Raw genomic sequence first — 8,187 nt, forward strand, 5'->3', positions numbered from 1 at the left:
ATGGACGACATCCTTATTGGCAGGCAAACATTTGATGAGATGTACGAGAAGCTTGAGAGGATCCTAAAAGTTTTAAAGGAGTGCGGATTAACGCTAAACCTGGACAAATGTGAGTTATATAAGCAGTCAATAACATTCCTTGGTCACCAGATACACGCAGAAGGAATCAGTCCTGGAGAAATTAAGACGAACGCCATCAGAATGTTCCCGAAACCAGCCAATATTACCGATGTGAGAAAGTTTTTGGGTCTCACTGGTTATTTCCGAAAATTCGTTGCTGGATATGCCATCATTTCAGCGCCATTAAGAATCCTATTGCGCAAGGATCAGCCGTTTTCGTGGAAAGCGCCACAAGAAGAAGCCTTCGACGAATTAAAAAAATGTCTTATAACAAATCCAGTTGTCACCAGCTATCGTCTAGACGCAGAACATGAACTACATACCGATGCCAGCGCCGTTGGTTTAGCCGGAGTTTTGCTACAACGTGAGGAGGACCAGCTGAAACCAATCGCTTATTATAGCCGAGCTAGTTCTAAGCCGGAGAAAAATTACCACAGCTACGAACTTGAGGCTCTAGCCGTCGTGGAATCGTTGGAGCGATTCAAATATTACATCTATGGCAAGAAGATAAAGGTTATCACAGACTGCAATGCCCTAAAGACGTCGATGGAGAAACGAGAACTGATACCGCGGATTGCAAGATGGTGGTTACGCATTCAAGAATTCGACATAGATATCGTTCATCGAGCAGGAACACAGATGAACCACGTAGACGCACTCAGTCGAGCTCCGTTCAAAGATGCTCGAGAGATGGATACCGCAAGTCTGAAAATAGCAAAAACGATAATCGACGAAGAGGACTGGCTATTTTCCATACAACTACAGGACGAGAAAATACAGAAAATTGTCGCAAACATGACATTGGAAAAGAAATTTGAGAGCGACGAGTATGTGATCGAGCAAGATCGCTTGTTTCGAAAACATGGCAACAATTTATTATGGGTTGTGCCGAAGCAGTTGAGATTCCACATTTTACATGAATGTCACGATAAGGCCGGACATATGAGCACGGATAAGACTATGGCAAGAATTCTAAATTTATTTTGGTTTCCCCGAATGCGAAACTATGTCAAAAGCTACATCAAATCCTGTGTGGGCTGTGCGTTTTATAAAACACCAGGTGGACGTCAGGAAGGTCAGTACCACTACGATGACATCAAGCCGATTCCCTTTTCCACGATACACATGGACCACCTGGGGCCATTTCCAAAGAGTTCCAAGAGAAACGAGCATATTTTGGTAATAGTCGATGCATTCACCAAGTTCACCATTGTACGAGCGGTGAAAAGTACAGCCACTAAACACGTCCTGGATGTCCTGCAAGATGTATCCAGCTACCTGGGAATGCCAGATCGAATTGTAACAGATCGTGGTACAGCATTTACATCAAAAGATTTCGATAAGTACTGCAAATCAAACAATGTTAAGCACATTTTAAATGCTGTAAGAACACCCAGAGCCAATGGTCACGCAGAGCGCACCCATCGCATCATTTTGTCAATGTTGTTGCCTTCCAATGACATCGATAAGCGTTGGGATGACAATATCCGATCAATCCAGTGGAGCATTAATACCATGGTAAATAGTACTACTAAATGCTCTCCCTTTCAGCTCCTGTACGGGTATGAACCTCGAGATATCCTGAAGAACGCGATAACCAACAGATGCTAACCGATGCGGAATTGGATCAACTTAGAGCAGATGCTGCGACAACTGTCAACGATCACCGAGCTGCTGCCAAGAAACGCTACGATGCCAAACATGCTAAGCCAACTGTTTACAGCCTTGGAGACCTTGTGCTGGTCGAGAATGAGCCATTCAGCACGGGCACATCACGCAAATTGGAGCCGCGCTACAAAGGTCCTTTTATAATCAACAAGGTCCTGCCGAACGACAGATATCTTGTAGAAGATATCCCTCACGCACAAAGAAAGCAGAGACACTACAAGTCGGTGTTTTCGTCCGACAAGATGAAGCGCTGGTGTGAGCTGCCACCGGAGGAGCCCGATGAAGATGACGACTTTGAAGATGATCCACCCCATGAATCCTGCGAGGACGCAGAGATTTGTCAGGAGAGGCCGACTGTGAACAGCGCCTAATATAGTATATACCAAACCTTCAATATTAGTGTAGAATAAGTCCTTTTTTATAATGTTACCAGACTCTACAAATGTAAGGTAGTCGAGACAGAGTCGTACTCAAGAGCAGAACGTGCGCAGAACACTTATAGTTATAATTTCTATATGTAACCTTATATCCAACACAACTATCCTAAAATAAACCTACACCACTCGAAAAGCTACCCTTCTCACTTGGAAAATAATAAATTGATAAATAGTAAAACAATTAGCTCGGCTATCCTAGATAGCAGCGACATAAGCGAATTTAAAGACAAACAGCCTACTTACGAGGTTCACAATATACTCAATGTTGCTTATTCATTTATTCAGAAACATTCATCCATCCTTTCAAATGTTTCTGAATATAGATTCTGAACTATAGATTTAAGCTGGAACATATGATCTACCAGGAACTACCAGCATCCTTCTTGGTGCATTTTGGCTGTAAGCAAGTGTAATTAACGGTCCCTGCTGTAAATATATTTTGTAATTAATTGTTTTTACATTTTGTGTAACTGTTTCAAGATGTTTCGAATATAATGTTTTGAAACATTAAAACATTTAGACTTCGAGTCATACGAAACACCGATACATATGAAACCTACTGTGACAGAATGATCCTACCACTGTTGATTCATGCAGGGCTAGGAACTTCAAAATGAGTACTTGAGAGGCACGTGATACTGTGATTTCGAAGAAAAAATGATAAGAATGTCTTTCGACATAAAATCAAGCATTTTTTCATGATCTTATTTAAACAATTTAAAATAATATCTTAAGCTTATTTGATATGTTACATAAAAACAACATTTTAATTATACCGTAAACTCTTTTACTGAGACCATTTAACATTGATACTTTGACTAAGTATCATTGAAAATGTATAATGTAAATGTTGTACGTTAGTGTATCTCAAAATGTACTGCTTGAACAAATAATTAGAATAAATAAAATATGAATTTTTAGAGAACAAAAAAAGGGAAAAAACAAATATTTCGGATAATATTTATGAATTTTTATACCCGTTACTCGTAGAGTAAAAGGGTATACTAGATTCGTCGGAAAGTATGTAACAGGCAGAAGGAAGCGTTTCCGACCCCATAAAGTATATATATTCTTGATCAGGATCACTAGCCGAGTCGATCTAGCCATGTCCGTCTGTCCGTCTGTCCGTCTGTCCGGATGAACGCTGAGATCTTGGAAACTATGAGAGCTAGGCTATTGAGATTTGGCGTGCAGATTTCTGAGCTTCTTACGCAGCGCAAGTTTGTTTCAGTAGAGTGCCACGCCCACTTTTACGCCCACAAACCGCCAAAAACTGTGGCTCCTACAGCATTGATGGTAGAATAAAAATGTTAGCTGAAATGTATTGTTCTCATCAATACCTATCGATTGAGCTAAAAAAATGTTTGCCACGCCTACTTTGTCGCCCACAAACCGCCCCAAGCTTCAAAAAATCGTAAATATGAACGTGGATATCTCGGAAACTATCAAAGATAGAGAATCGGGGTTTCAGATTTAGATTCCGTAGCTTTGTACGCAGTGCAATTTTGTTACGCGAATATGCCACGCCCACTCTAACGCCCACAAACCGCCCAAGCCTGTGGCGCCCACAATTTTCATGCTAGATACAAAATTTTAACTGAACTGTATTGGTCTCGTCAATACCTATCGATTGACCTAAAAAATTTGCCACGCCCACCCTAACGCCCATAACGCTTAAATCTGTCTACCGCCGGTAGGTGGCGCATTTCAGTCTTGGTTTGCTGCTTGCTTATCTCCACTTCCCTTTGGTCCCTTTAGCTGAGTAACGGGTATCTGATAGTCGAGGCACTCGACTATAGCGTACTTTCTTGTTATACCTGTTTTGGGCGGGTAGTTGTCAACGTCTTCGATAGCCAGCTTCAGGGTGCAGCTCTAGGCTCTTGGTGGCAAGCCGTGGGGAAAAAAATGCACTCGGCGGGCCCGATCGTTGAATGCGAAAAGAAGTGGGAGAACACAGAGGAAGTCTTTTCTGTTGAAAGTCCGGACCGGGCGGGCACTTTATTCAAGTCGTTGACAAAAAGAACTAAAATTTAGAAACTAGCTTAAGCTATGCGAGAGCCCCGTTGGTACGCTGGAAGCTGCTTGAGTCGCGAGAGTGGGAGAGCGGGGGAGTGGAGTCTAGGCCCCCTTTTGCGGCCTAAACATTCCACCCCCGTGCAACCACTGGCGTTGCAACATTATTTTCCCTGGTTGCAGGCACCGGATTGGATCCAGCCAAACTCCGTATTCTGTACCACAGGCAGTCCATCGTCGACCAGATGGAATTACGATTGGATGCCCTTTTGTACACATCCGCACCCAGGTTCAAGGAGATCGTTGTCGACAGGTAGAACTGCTTATCGGCCAGCTGGAAATCCTTAAACTTGTCGACGATCGTTTCGGAGAGCGCTCGGATCGTTTGGCTCAATCTTCAGAACCACCTCCAACTTAGTCCCTTCCTACACCTTTGACCGAATCGTCACCGTACAAACCTGCATCGATGCAGCTCGTCGGGGTACACAGGTCTATAAGGGTGGATGGGTCGAAGGTCTTAGGGCCGGTCTCGGGGTGACCAAGGCCGTCGGCAGGATGTTGACACTGTGCCGTTTGATGAGGAAAGCGAGCGTAGGAGCCGGTGTCGAGGTTGCTTTTGATCAATCGAGCCGAAGCCTTGAACACTAGATAAATAAAACTTTTTACACGTCTTCCTTACAGAGCGTCATTGGACACAACAAGCCATAGATGATGTGCGACCGTCTAGTCAGTCTCAGCCCAAGGCATCTACATCAAATTCTGCGTCTCGGAGAATAAATTCCTACGAGAAAAGAGTAGTATGCATATACGGAGTACCCACTGCATTAATGGCAATATATTCTTATAGTGTACTTAAGTAAACACAAAGTCCCGGCCGTAAAACTCAAATGGCCAATTGAAATGCGATTACCCAAACTTGCCTCAGAGACAGACATATGGAAAGTGCAAGTGTCAGCATATTCCCATGACCTGCCCGCTGCCGATGTATGCATGTACAACCTCTTTCGCGCATAGATATTCCAATATACTTGAACGCTGCCGGCATCAGCGGGCAACACAGCCGCGATCCGCTGGAGTTTAAGACACTCTCAATTAGAACATTCAACAATAAATATTACATATTGACCCGTTGGTCAAGTCAAAAAATACATAATACCTGATTGTGGGGAAGACAACGAATATGCCACCCTTATTTTTATACCCTTGCAGAGGGTATATTGATTTCAGTCAGAAGTTTGCAACGCAGTGAAGGAGACGTTTCCGACCCCATAAAGTATATATATTCTTGATCAGCATGACTAGACGAGTCGATCTAGCCATGTCCGTCTGTCCGTCTGTCCGTCTGTCCGTCTGTCCGTCTGTCCGTCTGTCCGTCTGTCCGTCTGTCCGTCCGTTTCTACGCAAACTAGTCTCTCAGTTTTAAAGCTATCGGGCTGAAACTTTCCCAAAAGTCTTATATCTTTTGCAGGTAGTATATAAGTCGGAACCAGCCGGATCGGACAACTATATCTTATAGCTCCCATAGGAATAATCGGACAAAAAAATGAAAAAAAATTATATCTTTGGTGTTTTTTAGCATAAAAACTCCTAAGCTTGGAAATAACAATTTTTAAATAATTTTGAATTTTGAATTAAATATTATCGAAATCGGACGACTATATCATATAGCTGCCATAGGAACGATCGGAAAATTTGTGGAAAAATAATATGAAAAAAATTATAGCTTCGGTGTTTTTCAACATATAACCTCCAACGCTTGGAAATAACATTTTTTAATTAGTTCTGAATTTCGAATTAAATTTTATCAAAATCGGACGACTATGTCATATAGCTGCCATAGGAACGATCGCAAAATTGGTAGAAAAATAATATGAAACAAATTATAGCTTCGGTGTTTTTTAACATATAACCTCCTACGCTTGGAAATAACATTTTTTAATTAGTTCTGAATTTCGAATTTAATTTTATCAAAATCGGACGACTATATCATATAGCTGCCATAGGAACGATCGGAAAATTGCTACGAAAATAATATGAACCAAATTATAGCTTCGGTGTTTTTTGACATATTATCTTATACTATTGGGAATATCATTTTTTGTGTTTTTAAATTTAATAATTATAGCTGCAAGGGTATATAAGCTTCGGCTTGCCGAAGCTAACTTCCTTTCTTGTTATAATTAATAACGCACGAATAGGTTATATTAAATGTATATCGTTTATTTGGAGCGGCAGATCTGGAACCCTTCAGAAAAAAAATCTTTCAGCATTTTCTGAAATTGGACAGAGGGGACGGGAGTTAAGGATGGCAGAAATCTCATATGCAAGAGTTCTTAATTCATCGATGGCTAAGATGGATGCACCGACGACTCTGCAGAAGTGAAATTTAGCTGACTTCACAGCAGCCTCCCATAAACCACCGAAGTGCGGGGCACGCAGAGGGATGAACTTCCAATCGATCCCATCAGCTTAACAGACGGAAGATATCGATGCTGTCTGCTGCTCGCTCAAAAAAAGCTCTTTCAGCTCGGCAAGCTCGCTCTTTGCACCGACAAAGTTTGTAGCATTGTCGCTCCAAATGGTACGCGGACTGCCTCTAAGGCTGATAAATCTCCTCAGCGCTGCGATGAAAGAATCCGTCGTGAGATCCTGGACCACTTCCAGATGAGCAGCCTTCGTGGAAAAGCAGACAAAAGCAGGCTACCCATGACGTGCTCCCAAGTAACAGGCTTCATTCGGAAACATCGGATGCATTTGTTGATAACGCTGCCCACGAACTTGCAGCCTCCAAGCAGCGCCTGCGATCCTGCATGCAAATATTTCGCATGATAATAAACGATGATCGCCTTGGTGACTGGATGATCCTTGAGCAACAGTATCGGATGCCTCGTATCGTAGTCCAAGTTTGCGTTCTGAATCCTTCCACCCACGCGAAGTAACCCATCGGAGCCGAGTATAGGCCTAAGCGAAACCAGCTTGCTTTTCTATGGAAACGGCTTGCCCTGGCTAAGATATCCATACTCCTTCGCCAAGTTAACCTGTTGGATGCTCCTCAAAAGAAGTACAGTTCCAGAGTTGATCTCCTCCACCGAAAGACGACCTTTTAACGGTGCATATTTGGCTCTGCAATTTGAAATGAACTGTGACGAACCCGCCTAGAAGGCACGTGCGCCACAATAAGTACTACTTTCTTTATTATAGCTTTAAGAGAAATACAGTGAATTACAATAAATATTAAGTCGAATTAAGAATAAATAAGTCATAGCTACGTTCAGAACCCTGGGTGGCAACGCCAACCGATAGTTCATCAAGACATGTTAAATACTAGAAAAGCAAAGGAGCTAAAATACCAGAAGTAGGAAAATTCTAGAAATCCCGAATAGAGTAAAAGGCCAGAAAATGAGGGAGGGTCACGCGGCGATCGTGGCGGCTCTCTTCTCTCGGGATCGCGGAACGGAAAAGACGTGTGATTGGGACACGGCTTAGCGAGGATTTCGAAAGTCACGCGTGCTTCTCGAGATCGCCAACCGGAGGCGATCAAGTTCTACGGAGTGGCCACGCGGGCGATTACAAGACACATATATATATATAAGCAAGTCAGCTAAGGTTAGTACGATCAGGTTCTCATGTGTTCAAAACAGCGTAGCGGACCCGAGTGAGGATAAAATGAATAAACGGTGAAGAATATCTTATTGCATCTCTCGATCGTGTGTTTCTTTCTCGTAGTCAGGTACCAAAGCTAACCTAACTTTACCCCGCTCACACCGCTGCTTCGGACCTGGATGTGGACCCCCTTCCCGTCCGGTCCAGTAGCTTTCCCACCGCCTCAGAAGTCTTTGGGATTTGCGCGTGGACACCCTTCCCGCCCTATCCGCAAGCCAAGTCTTCCTGTCTCCTCCGCAGTTTTGGGGTTCGTGCGTGGACACCCTTCCCGCCGTATCCACAAGCC

This window comes from Drosophila subpulchrella, unplaced genomic scaffold (genome assembly GCF_014743375.2).
Source record: "Drosophila subpulchrella strain 33 F10 #4 breed RU33 unplaced genomic scaffold, RU_Dsub_v1.1 Primary Assembly Seq365, whole genome shotgun sequence".
NCBI lineage: Eukaryota > Metazoa > Arthropoda > Insecta > Diptera > Drosophilidae > Drosophila > Drosophila subpulchrella.